We start from the raw sequence: 13,879 nt of genomic DNA, 5'->3' as shown, positions 1-13,879 counted from the left end.
CTCTACAGTAACAGAGGACAAAATCCTGGAACGTGTCTCCAGCATTCGCCAAGCCAGTGACTTTCACACACTCTTATCTATTTACATCCAGTTCATAAAGATGACCTCGCTAATACAGACCCATGCCAGAGCTCTGCAAGCTTCACTAGGACCTACAAAAGTAACTGAGGGTTTAAAAAAAAAACTCTCCATAACTCAGAAAGAAAATATTAACAAAATCTTTTTCAAGGTAACATTAAGTCATTGAGTTCACTAAAATTCAGTGCATGGTTATATTATCATATATAAATCATGTCCCATGTGGGCATATTTTGATTGCTATTTTTAATATGCTGTGAGGTTGAGTGTCTCCAAATATGAAGATAATTCGTGACCTTGAAAGTTCTAAAATGACCTTGAGTCTACTTGCTTCTTGAAATCTAGGTAAGGTTATTCCTTGAACTTCCTATGGAAGTTCAAAGCCCTCCCTGTGATTTCTGCAATTTCTATGTTTCTGCCTGGGCATGGCTTATAATCACGTGGAGAGGATGTTAAGACAAAAATGGCTGGGCTAGGCCCTCATCAATTCTGATTCAGCGGGTCTGTGGGGAGGCCCAGAATTTGCATTTCTCACAAGCTCTTAGATGATGCTGATGCCACTGGCTCTTAGACCACACTTGTGTAACAAGAGCTGCCCTGGAGCAGTGGTTCTCAAGGTGTCTTGGTCCATTTGTGTTGCTACGAAGGAAGATCTGAGGCTAAGTAATTCATAAAAGAGGCTTATTTGGCTCATGGTGTTGCAGACTGTACAAAAATCATGGTGCCAGCATCTGCATCTGCGGAGGGCCTCAGGCTGCTTCCACTTATGGTGAAAGGGAAAGGGGAGTCAGCACATACAGAGATCATATGGTGAGAAAGGATGCAAGACAGAGAGGAGGGAGGTGCCAGGTTCTTTTTAGCAATCAGTTCTACAGAGTGAAAACTACTCATTTTCACCAAGACCGCACCAAGCCATTCATGAGAAATCCATCCCTATGACCCAAACACTTCCCCTTAGTCCCCATCTCCAATATTGGGTTCAAATTTCAACATGAGGTTTGGAGGGTTCAATATCCAAGCTATATATACCTTAAAACTTAGCATCGGAATCACCTAGAGAGCTTAATAAAACACAGACTGCTGGCTGTCATCCCAGAGTTTCTGATTCAAGAGGTCTGGGGTGGGGCCCCCAGATTTTCATTTCTAACAAGTTCCCAGGTGATGCTGATGCTGCTGGTCCCAGAATCAAACTTTGAGTAATGGTTCTTCAGAGGACCCTCCTTTGATCCTCCTTCAGCTGTGCCCTTCCCTACAGGGGAGTCTTGGGACCAAGGGACCATCCTCTTCCCCACTAGACCCTACTCTGGGTACTTGAGATCCTTGTACAACTAGCCTTGAGCCCACTTCCAGGGCCTGCACGGGGACTATTCATAGGAGATGGGAAGGGAGTGGATGGAGTTGGATGTACAGGCTGGGATGTCCACATGCCATGTGAGGTCCTTGTAGTTCAGGATGGAGCCGAGGTTGAGAAGAATGGGGGATGGAATCAGAGCCCAAACATTCCTGTGCAGGTAGCATCATTTCCTCCATTTAGGACCATCCTGACCAGAGATGAGAAACATGACAATTAGGAACATAAGTTCTCAAGTCACGCATACTTCCATTCAATCCATGACTCTGAACTCTTTCCCGTGTGACCTCAGGTAAGTTATTAAACCTCTATGAACCTAGTCTCTGCATCTGTAAAATTGGAATAATGCCAAATACCTACCTCATTGGTCTTTTGGCAAGAGCTACTGCAGTAAGGTATATAAGGCATTTAGCATGAGCCTTGGAATGTAGTAAATGGTTGAAACTATTGCTCTTGCTGTTGTTATTATTAGTTGCTGGTTTATTAAGTCCTGTGGTGGGGGGAGCACCTGTTATTCATCACTGTCTTCTTGCCTTGTGCCAGAGAAATCCAGGCACCTTCTGAGCAGGATTTAGGCTCCTGGTGCTCTCCTCTGGCTGCTCTTTGCTCCATCCTGCTCTCCTCTGGCTGCTCTTTGCTCCATCCTGCTCACAGCCCAAAGTCCTATATTGAAGACCATGAATAAAGGATGTTAGAGTTTAGAAGATAACATGCCTTTTTTTGTAAATGGCTAATCTGAATGAGCAACTTCGTAGAAAATAGTACTTTCTTGCTGCTGTAATTAGAAGGTTCATGAATCTATTTGTGGTCGAGATAGTAACATTTATGAAAAATAGTGCATTCAATTATTTGACCCTTGCTCCCGTTTTTCAAAGGTTTAATTTATGTTTTCTTTGCTTCGTGACTGCTTTAGATACAGTGATGAAATATGAGTGTCTTTGTGAGTGCTTAGGCAGCCCCCATGTATGTTGGAGTGTGGGCCTGTGTGAATGAGTGCCTCTCCTCATGTATATATGAGAATTCCAACCTCCAGCAGCAGCAATGATAACCTAACTTGTACTTTCACCAGGCTTTCAACAGGGCCATCCAGTCGTACTTTCTACAATGATGAGAGTATCCTTTCTTTGTGTTGTCCAAAATGCAGCCACTAGCCACATGTGGCTATGAGCACTTGGAAGGTGACCAAAGGGACCTTAGGTGAAAATTGAATTCTAAATTTTGTTTACTTTTCATTAACTTAAATTTAAATAGTGACTTAGCATTAGTAGCTACCATGTAGGGCAATGCGGATTAAGAAGGTACTTGCTGACTTGATCTTTGCTACTTCTCTGAGAGAGGAATGGAGAAATGTATCATCTTATTGACAATGAAACTTTGGAGTGGAAAGGTGGTGTGACTGATTTAAGATCACAGTGCAGTGATCACACGTGGGTATGAGGCAGGCGGTCATCCACCCCATCACCACAGGTAACCTGCTTCTTCAGAGCCTGAGAAAGTCTAATACCTGAACTACTAAGAAAAAGACAAACACTTCAATAGAAAAAAATGGAGAGGATAAAAAAGTAACATTCAAAAATTCAAAAGCATTCTTACATACTAGGAGTAATCAATTAGAAAATATAGGCTTTCGATATGAAGAAAAGTTGTGAAACTGTCCAGAAGGCCACAAAGGAAGATGTGAATAAAGAGAGACAAACTGTGTTCCTGGTGGGAAGCCCCAGTAGGTCAGTTCTACACAAAGTAATTTATAAATACAAAGCAATTCCCTTAATAACCTTAGGGATATTTCATGGAGTTTTTCAAACTGAAGAAAAAAATGCACCTGGAGTAGAAAATGTAAGAGAATAGCATAGACATTTAAAAATATAAATCAGAGGCTTGGAGGGGCAGGGAAACACATGACAAAGTAATAATAACTAAAACAATATGGGGATGGTGTGTAAATAGCCTGAAGGACAAATGCAACAGAGCAGAGAGTCCAGAACGAACCCATGTATGTGTGGAAACTAGGATGTGATAGCAGCAATGCCTCAGGCCAGTAGGAAAAGATGGCAGTTCTGTCCTGCACTGTGATTTATAGTGAAAAATTCAAAACAAATGTCCCACAATAGAAAATTAATAAAATATCTTTTAAGACTATGCATTCACGAGATGACAAAATAAACCATTTTAAAACTATGATGTTACTAAATGACAAAATGATAAACTTTATTTATGGAGATGTATATGATATACTGTTCAGTGAGCACAAAAACACACTTTACAAAATAGTAAAAAGGGCTGGGCGTAGTGGCTCATGCCTGTAATCCCAGCACGTTGGGATGCCAAGCAGGGGCGGATCACCTGAGGTCAGGAGTTCGAGGCCAGCCCTGCCAACATGGCGAAACTCCATCTCTACTGAAATAACAAAACAAAACAAAACAAAAAACCGTAATCCCAGCTACTCCAGAGGCTAAGGCAGGAGAATCGCTTGAACCTGGAGGTGGAGGTTGCAGTAAGCCGAGATCGTGCCACTGCACTCCAGCCTGGGTGACAGAGTGAGACTCCATCTCAAAAAACAAAACAGTAAAAAGCATCGTGTGATCCATGTTTGCTAAACACATTCACATACATGGATACTTCTACTTACGAAAGTCGCAAATGTAGACATCTATCCTGACCCAACTTTTTTTTTTTTTTGAGATGGAGTCTCGCTCTGTTGCCCAGGCTGGAGTGCAGTGGCGTGAACTCGGCTCACTGCAAGCTCCACCTCCTGGGTTCACGCCATTCTCCTGCCTCAGCCTCCTGAGTAGCTGGGACTACAGGTGCCCGCCACCACGCCTGGCTAATTTTTTTTTTTTTTTGTATTTTTTAGTAGAGACGGGGTTTCACCCTGTTAGCCAGGATGGTCTGGATCTCCTGACCTTGTGATCCGCCTGCCTCGGCCTCCCAAAGTGCTGGGATTACAGGCGTGAGCCACTGCGCCCGGCCTACCCTGATCCAACGTTTAAACTTTATTTTTATATTTTTGTTTTTAAAACTATGGAATGCTTCACAAGTTTTTTGTTATCCGTGCACCGAGGCCATGCTAATCTTCTCTGTATCATTCCAATTTCAGTATATGTGCTGCCAAGGTGAGTACATGACTTAATTTTTTAGACCAATCTTAACTGAGGTACTAAACAATCAGCAGCTTAAGCCTCTACTTGGTTGGGTTAAGCGTTAAGCCATACCTCCCAATCTTGGCTTCAGTGGTCTATCCCTGATGGCTGGGCTCCCACGTGGCTTCCTGAGTTGCCTTTGAAGTTGACCACATTCCCAACCATGTGGGTTTAGGAAACAGCCCTAGGGGTATATTTTTCTCTAGATCATAACTCTTCCTCGTGATCTTTCTTTTTTCCTTGTCCGCTACACCAGGTCCTTCCCTGTTTGGTCTAGCAAGCAGAGATCAGGGGAGTATCACATCTAAACAGATTCCACTAACATTCCAAGGGAAATGGAGTGGCTCTTTCTGAAAAATAAGAACATGTAAAACTCTAGAAAGACCATGGGAAGAAAAAATGTTTTCTCTAAAACCCTTGAGTCCACATCCTCCACTCTTAAGTGGGGAGCCCAGAACAATCTTTCCAATCTCTTATTCACCTTTTTTTTTTCTTTTGGAGACGGAGTTTCGCTCTTGTTGCCCAGGCTGGAGTGCAATGGCACCATCTCAGCTTGCAGCAACCTCCACCTCCTGAGTTCAAGCAATTCTCCTGCCTCAGCCTCTTGAGTAGCTGGGATTACAGGTGTCCACTACCACGCCCAGCTAATTTTTTGTACTTTTAGTAGAGACGGGGTTTCACTATATTGGCCAGGCTGGTCTCGAACTCCTGATATCAGGTAATCTACCAGCCTTGGCCTTCCAGAGTGCTGGGATTACAGGCATGAGCCACCGTGCCTGGCCTCTTATTCACTCTTATATCCTCCCAATAATTTTTGGACTTAATGAGGAAAGTGTGTTGTTTGAACACTGCGCTTGGCGCATTCAGCTTCACACTCACAGCCAGTGCCCATCTGGGCCAGTTCTCCCATCACTAGCTCATTTTAGTGTATCCAGATCATGGTAGTTTACCAGGACACATCACTTCTTCTCCCACTCACCCTCCTACCCATTCCTGCCTCTGTTTCAGAGGGACACATGGTGGTAGAGCCCTGATACTGCTGGATGTATCTAGAATGAATTCCTAAAACAAATTGCTTCTGAAGAGTCCCCAGACTGGTGGCTGAGCGAGCGAGAATTAAGTGTCAGTGAAGGAACTAAATTACCACTTATTGCTTCATCCATATAATTAAGTTAATAATTAAAACATGACTAGCAGGGGCCTCATCCACCAGGAATCATAATATGCTTCTTTCTTAGACCATTGTCACAAAATATGAAAATCACATCGGTAATTGTTCTCAGAACTGCTTAGCAACCTCAGCTTTAATTGTCAGCCAGCTTATCAGAACATGCAGTTAATTATCGTGTCTCATACCTAGAATGTTCGGCATGTGAAAGAGTTCTGGAGATGGATCTTCCCTGCAGTGAAATTGAGTCAGATGGATCACCTGCAGGGGAGTTCACCCTGGGAGAATATTTCAGAATTTGCCTGCTTCTTCCTGGAACCAGCCTCTGTTAGAATGCATGATTCCGTGATGAAAACTTACAGATTTTCCATGGAGGAGAAGACCTCTTCCTGATCATATGTCCATTGTTATGGGACTGTCTATTAGTGGTACAGTTGCTGAGCCAGCCCAGGTTTAGTATTCTCATTAATAACAGGTATTTGGATGCTCATAACAGTTCTAGGGGAAATTTATGAGTGATGACGTAAAATAAAACGCTGGATCTGAGAACGAAGAGATGAGTTCCATGGCCAGTTTTTATGCCACTAGCTGTGGGCCTTTCTTCAAATCTTATCTCACTAAACCTCAGTTTCTTTTCTTTTTTTAATTATACTTTAAGTTCTAGGGTACATGTTCACAATGTGCAGGTTTGTTACATATGTATACATGTGCCATGTTGGTGTACTGCACCCATTAACTCGTCATTTACATTAGGTATATCTCCTAATGCTATCCCTCCCCTCTCCCCCCACTCCACAACAGACCCTGGTGTGTGATGTTCCCCTTCCTGTGTCCAAATGTTCTCATTGTTCAATTCCCACCTATGAGTGAGAACATGCGGTGTTTGTTTTTTTGTCCTTGCGATAGTTTGCTGAGAATGATGGTTTCCAGCTTCATCCATGTCCCTACAAAGGACATGAACTCATCCTTTTTTATGGCTGCGTAGTATTCCATGGTGTATACGTGCCACATTTTCTTAATTCAGTCTATCATTGATGGACATTTGGGTTGGTTCCAAGTATTTGCTATTGTGAATAGCGCCACAATAAACATACGTGTGCATGTGTCTTTATAGCAGCATGATTTGTAATCCTTTGGGTATATACCCAGGAACAGGATGGCTGGGTCAAATGTAAACTGCAGTTTCTTAATCTGTTAAATAGAGAGAAGTGTAATAGCCTGAGCTGGTATGCCTTGGGCTGCTGGCACATCAGCAAGTGCAAAGAGGTTTGGCCATTGGAGGTTTTTCTTTGACTGTCCTAAATTGTTTCTTAGGTGTGAATTTTACAAACATTACTTATATTAGCGGTAACGGTGGAGCCAGAGAGTATTGCACCTTCTCCAAGCTGCGCGGCGAGAACCACTAATAGTGTGGTGGAACTTACGGCCCTTTCCAAGGCCACAGCTCTTTCAGCCTGCAGCTATCAGCTCATTCATCTTCCTGTGCTTGTGGACTGGTGTGGTGATTCACAGGGTGTCAGGATTTCTTCTGACAGCTTTATGGAATGTATCAATGAGGATAACCTCAAAAAATTTGTATGGGGAATCTTTACCAACCCAGTGAGAATTCAGGCCACTTAGAGGCCCACAGTAGCATCCAGCTCACTCCTCTGCAATGAACCGAAGGTTTCAAGCAAACTTTAGCTGGTTAACACCAGGATGGACAGGCTTGCTGTAAGTTGCACCTGTAGGAACTGGGTGTTTTCCGCCACCATGGCGCACGTGAATCCTATATATAATGTAACCTGACTTGGCCTTCTATCCCAGTCCGTGCGCCTTGTATCTGACTTGAGGGATGGGAAAGAACCCAGAAGAGAGAGTCACACTAAGCGAATGTTTCAGAATGAATGGAAATGTTGTCTTTGACAAACACTCCTAAGAGGCCAGGAGAAATAACTGAAAGGGTTTTACTGAAATGGGTCCAGTTAAACAACCCATTATGGTATTATATTTTTTTGCTAACATGTCTGTCCACTAGCCTGAAAACTCCTTTAGTCTTCTCGTGTCCTGTAACTTTGCTTGGCCTTGTAACTCTCAGAAGAAAGTGCATTCTTCTCAGTCCACATTGTGGGCTACTCAAACAATTAAAAGTTGGAATCCCCAGGACCGGTCCTTAGCCCCTTTTCTTCTGGTGCTCTTGTAACCTTCCTTGGCCTTATAACCCTTAGAAGAAACTGCATTACATCAGACTGCTTCTTCCTCCGTGGCTCCTGGATGTCTTTGTGTGTACCCATCTTGGCTTACCGGATGGCTGCCGCCAGATGGAAAGGCCGTTGGAATTACTGAAATGCAGAAATGCTCTGTGCCAACTGGCAAACAGCCACCATCAAAGCCCCTCTTCCTGCACCCCTTGCCCACTGCCTCCTGATCGCCTTGGCTGCATTGGCTGCAGGTTTCCTCACCCGGACTCCCATCAGCATCAGCTAAAGTTTCACATCTGGTCCAGATGCCTTGTGACACGGCGTCCTTATTGTTGTTATCAAGGTCATTTTTGAGTCCTCAGTACCTTGGCCGTGCCCACGGCTAAATGACATCAATGCCCTTGGGGAGAAGCATCACCCACCTGATGAGTTAGTGGTTGTTTACACTCTCTACAAACAAAAAGAAAGGTGATTTTTAGATTTTTCCATCTGACTCCTTGTTTTTGGCCAGCTGGGTGGGGTCAAGGTCAGATTTTGGCTGTGAGTGTCTATTAACACGTGCACTTTTGCTTCACAAATGGAGGAAAAACCTGTTAATGGTAGAGCCTTTGGATAATTCAGGCAAGGATTAGACTGAAGATGACCTTGACTTTGGAGATAATGAAATTTAATTATGCAAATACAATTGGAACACTGAAAGCACATAAGTAAAATTGGTTTTAAGCACCCAACTCACTCTTTAGGTAGTGACCACTGGTGGGATTGTGATTTAAGCTAGGTAGGCTGTGGGCTATTCACATAAAAAATATCAGTGAGACTGTAGTTCTTTTCAAAGATCTTGTTGATTTCTCTGTTCATTTATTGCAAATGACTGAAGACTTGTTCCATGTTTTCTATCTCCTCCAGAAGTGATTATTAAGATCTTTTAATGCCTAGGGCATATTCATTCATTCAATAAACAGTTTTTGAGGCTTTACTCTGTGCCAGACATTTGTACTAATTGCTGGGAACAAAGGCACAAAACCATATTTACTAAAGGAGTTTTCAGGCCAGTAACTAGACATGTTAACAAAAAATACATAATACCATAAATGCGTCATTTTACTGGACATCTTTCAGTCATTTCCCTGGCCTCTTAGGAATGTTTGTCAAAGACAACATTTCCATTCTTTCAGAAACATTTGCTTAGAGTGACTCTCTCTTCTGGTTTCCCTTCCGTTTCTCAGGTTGTTTCTTCTCAGTTGTGGGCTACTTGTATTAGTCAGTTCTCACACTGCTGATAAAGACATACCCAAGACTGGATTATTAATGAGGAAAAAGAGGTTTAAAGGATTCACAGTTCTACATGCTCAGGGAGGCCTCACAATCATGCCGGAAGGCAAAAGGCAAGTCTTACATGGTGGCAGACAAGAGAGAATGAGAACCAAGTGAAAGGGGTTTCCCCTTATAAAACCATCAGCTCTCATGAGACTTATTCACTACCATGAATAAGTATGAATAAGTATGGGGGAAACCACCCCCATGATTCAATTATCTCCCACTGGGTCCCTCCTACAACATGTGGGAATTATGAGAGCTACAATTCAAGATGAGATTTGGGTAGGGACACAGCCAAACCATATCACTATCCAAACAATTAAAAGTCGGAATTCCCCAGGACCTGTCCTAAGCCTTTCTCTTCTCATGCTCTGTGCTCTTCCTAGAACATTTCTTTCACTTCCATTGCTTTAATTACCATTGCTGTGCCAGTCTCTTAAGAGCAACCCTCTCTTCCAGAGCAATGCGTCCAACAGCCCATTGGATGTCTCTCCTTAGACATCTCACAGGCTGCCTGAAACTCAACATGTCTCAGATAGAATTCTTGTTCTCTGAACCGCACCCACACCCTCTTTCTAGTCCAATGTCCTAGATGTTTTGTTAATGACATTACTGTCCACCCAGTTGGTCAAGCCAGAAACCCAACAATTACCTGGCATTCCTCTCCCTATACCTCATATCCAACAAATCATCAAGTTTTGTTAGTTCTACCTCCCTCCATATCTCTGGAGCGTTTCTCCAGTGCCACAGCCACCACGCCTGTCTAAGACCTCACCGTCTCGTACCTGGGTGGGGTAATGTTCTGGTGTTTCTAGCTCCACTGTTTCTCCCCTGCAGGCCTTCTTCCACATGGCAGATGTGGTGATCTGCTTCAATTGTAGATCTGATTACGTCTACAGCAGTTGTCATTGGAGGTCTGCCAAACCTATAAGCCTCTCCTTCACAGAGACGTGTGCTGATTCCTGAAGCCATGTTTGCGTCATGAGAGCTGGAGTTCCCTTGCCTTGCTCATAGCTCATTGAATTAGGGATGAATACGCTGACCCAAGCTGGCTTAATTGAATTCCTTCTCCATGAAGTTTGAATTGGGGTCAATAACCACTGTTGTGTGTGTCTCTCTGTATGGCCAGACCCTTTGGTTTTTTTTTTTCTTTCTTTCTTCCTTTCTTTTCATTTCCTTTCCTTCCTTCCTCTTTCTTTTTCCCTTTCTCTTTTCTTTCTTTTTCATCCAGTTTTATTGAAATATAATTGACGAATATTGTATATATTTAAGGTGTAAAACAATGCTTTGATATACGTGTACTATACATTGAGAAATAATTACTATCAAACTAATTAGCATATTCATCAGCTCACACAGTTACTGTGTGTATGTGGTGAGAACATTTACAATGTACTGCCTTTACAAATTTCAAGTATACAAGAAAGTATTACTGACTGTAGTCACCAGGCTGTACATTAGATTTCTGGAACTTCATCCTGTGTAACTGACAGTTTGTACCCTTTGACCAATATCTCTGGAACCATTATCCCTACACCCCAGCTTCTGGCCACTGCCATTTTACTCCCTGCTTCTATGAGTTTGATTGTTTTGGATTCCACATATAAGTGAGATCATGCAGTATTTGTCTTTCTGTACATGGCTTATTCCATTTAGCATAATGTCTGATATAGTTTGGCTGTGTCCCCATCCAAATCTCAACTTGAATTGTATCTCCCAGAATTCTTACATGTTGTGGGAGGGACTTGGGGGGAGGTCATTGAATCGTGGGGGTCAGTCTTTCCTGTGCTATCCTCGTGATAGTGAATAAATCTCATGAGATCTGATGGGTTTACCAGGGGTTTCCGATTTTGCTTCTTCCTCGTTTTTCTCTTACCACTGCCATGTTAAGAAGTGCCTTTCACCTCCTGCTATGATTCTGAGGCCTGCCCAGCAGTGTGGAACTATAAGTCCAATTAAACCTCTTTTTGTTCCCAGTTTCGAGTATGTTTTTATCAGCAGCATGAAAACAAACTAATACAATGTCCTACAGATAGAATAATAAATTATAATATGAGGGTTGTAGGGTGACTGTCATTCACCCTGTTTTTGGAGAAGCAAGGAAAATAACTGCAAACAGAGGAAGAGAAAATAGTGAAGCAGAAACACTGAGTGGCAACAGCACAGATGGAGAGAGACCAACTCTAGGCTTTCCCAAGAGTTTCCACATTATGACTCCAGGCTCTTTTCTTTCTTAAGTTTCATCAAATTTCTATGAGTCGTTATAATAAATTTCCACATTTCACTTAAGCTACTTTGAGCTGATTTCTATTCCTTGCAGCCAAATAATTTTCATTCACACACTGGCATTATCATGTTAAAAAAAAAGTCAAAATTCCCTTGACCTTAGGACACAGCCCCAAATTTTGAAGCTGGACCCAAAGCCCTGATCAACTTGGCTTCTCACTGCTTTGTGCTCTGTACTATGGTCACCCTGGAAGACTTCCAGTTCCTGGACATACTGCCCTCTCTTTTATCCCTGCCCCTGTCGTCCTCCTGCCAGAGTATACTTTGATTCCCTTCTCCACCTACTTGTGCCATGCTCTTCCTTCACATTGCAACACAAATGCCAGTTCCTAGGAAGCCAGCATCTTGGCTTTCCAAGCAAGGCTGCTGCCCTCAAGGAGGACTCCCTTGGCATTCGATATTTCCTCCCTACATTCACTTCCCCATCATACCTTAGCTTCAAGAAGGTAGCAGCTGTGGTCTGGTTCATTTTCAGCTGTATGCTCAGCCCTTGGTGTTCTGCCTGCCACAGAGACAGCCCTCAGTAACCATCTGTGCATGAATTGGTTGCTGGGAGAACCCTGGAGAAGGAGCAGCCATGTTTGCAAGGAGAGCTAGGGAAGATTTTGCAGAGGAGGTGGTGTCTGAGCAGAGCCTTAAAGGACAGAAAAGAAGATCCCATCTAAGACACTCTCAAGAATTCAGGGACACAGGTGGGGCACTTTGGGAGGGTGGGGAGTCTGGGCTTTCAAGTCAGGTGCTCCTACTAACTGTGGGACTTAGGGCAAAGTCCTGGCTAGAAGGGGTAGTGTGAAGATCAGAAAGGGCAATTACAGAGTACCAGCCACTACTTTTAATAAGAGAAAACAATTATTATTTTCTGTAGATCTGAGATGCATTTTCTGAACACTAATGAAAACCCTAAATAAAGTTGTTATTAATAATACTGATAATCAGAACTTGAAGCCCGCAGTGAAGTGCTCCTTCTCTCAACAACTGGACAATCATTCTCTTCCTTTGGGAGTTAAAGTGAAACATGCAAAGTCACCAGAAATATATAGAATAGTTCTCAGACCAGCACCATTTAAATGTAACTTGGTTGAATATATTTACATATTTAAAAAAAGTATGTCAATCAGAGAATTAAGGGACAGGAAAAGCAGTCACAGAGGCAAACAGGCTTGACTTGGCCTGTGCAGAAAGGAGGGAGGAGGGCAGTTCAGCCAGCAGAAGTGATGGCTTTCTGTTTCTGAGGCCAGCCCTAGGATGCAGAGATGTTCTGATGATGCCAGTAATTTCCTCTCTGCTCTCTGACGCCATCTTAAAGGGCTTGCCTAAGCCACAGCACCCAATGAGACAGATTTTTATAGCAAAAGCCCCAGCTCCTGGCTCCTCCATCCTGACCATAACTGATAGAGTTAAGAGTGAACATCAGACTAGAGCTGAGCTTATCAGTTTCAATGTGTTCAGACCTTTCCATCAGGGATAGGAAGACTGACACAGTTGGCTGTGGGGGGAACAAGGCTGGAATGTTGGGACATCATGGAACAGAAGCCATCATCTTGGGATGGCCTTGTAGAAGCCTTGTACACACAGAGATGTAAGCAAAGTCATGTCTGCAAGAAGAGAACAATAAATAAGATATTTATAGAAAAGAAGAGATAAGAGGAGGAGAGGAGACAGAGTGAGAGAGAAAAGAAAGAAGAGAGCGAGAATGCCATCTACTAAATTTCTGGTTCCACGAAGCTTCGCTCTGCTTCTAAATAGCTTTCCCTTTTCACGTGAGCCTTGATGAGTAGAGCTATGTTCCACAGAACCAAACCATTTCTAACTAAGATGGGGTTTTAGGTGACAGCCTCAATTATTTCAAGTTTTCCTGGCAAGATCTTCCCAGCATGAGTGAAATGGATGGATCATGCTGCGTCAGCCAGGCATGGTCAGGCTGGGACTCAAACTGTGTCTTCTTCTTAGATTCGTGGCCTACCATTATGAAAGCTGGGACCTTGTTGTATAATAATGTGGCTTCCACACATGGGTGGCATAAAACAATGTCAATTTATTATCTTGCCATTCTTCAGTTTGGAAGTTCAACATTGGTCTCACTGGGATGAAATGAAGTCATCATCAGGGCCAATTCCTTTGGTGGCTCTCAGGAAGAATCCATTTCCTTGTGCATTTCCAGCTTCTGGAGGCTGCCCACATTCCTTGCCTTGTGGCCCCTTCTTCCACCTTCAAAGTGAATTATGTGGCATCTTTCTGACTCTGCTTCCAGTGTCACAGCTTTCTCCAACTCACTCTTTTTACTCCCCTGCCCCATGTGAATACACTGAGCCCACTTGGATAAATCAGGATGATTTTCTCATCTCAAGGTTATTGTTTG

The 13,879-nt window shown here is 43.1% G+C and overlaps 1 protein-coding gene, 1 non-coding gene and 1 pseudogene across 4 annotated transcripts in view; 1 reads left to right on the top strand and 2 right to left on the bottom strand.

Moving 5' to 3' along the window:
• Positions 1-13,879, top strand: part of LOC134729455 (uncharacterized) — a 151,353-nt gene that overhangs the window by 123,424 nt on the left and 14,050 nt on the right. The window lies entirely within an intron of this gene.
• On the bottom strand, positions 4,445-4,550 carry LOC112437731 (U6 spliceosomal RNA). Its single transcript, XR_003026273.1, has one exon. It is a non-coding gene; the product is annotated as a U6 spliceosomal RNA (small nuclear RNA).
• Positions 7,079-10,206, bottom strand: LOC134729430 (large ribosomal subunit protein eL15-like; annotated as a pseudogene).

Source organism: Pan paniscus, chromosome 19 (assembly GCF_029289425.2).
Source record: "Pan paniscus chromosome 19, NHGRI_mPanPan1-v2.0_pri, whole genome shotgun sequence".
In the NCBI taxonomy this organism is placed as follows: domain Eukaryota; kingdom Metazoa; phylum Chordata; class Mammalia; order Primates; family Hominidae; genus Pan; species Pan paniscus.
This window is presented reverse-complemented; position numbering and strand designations above follow the sequence as displayed.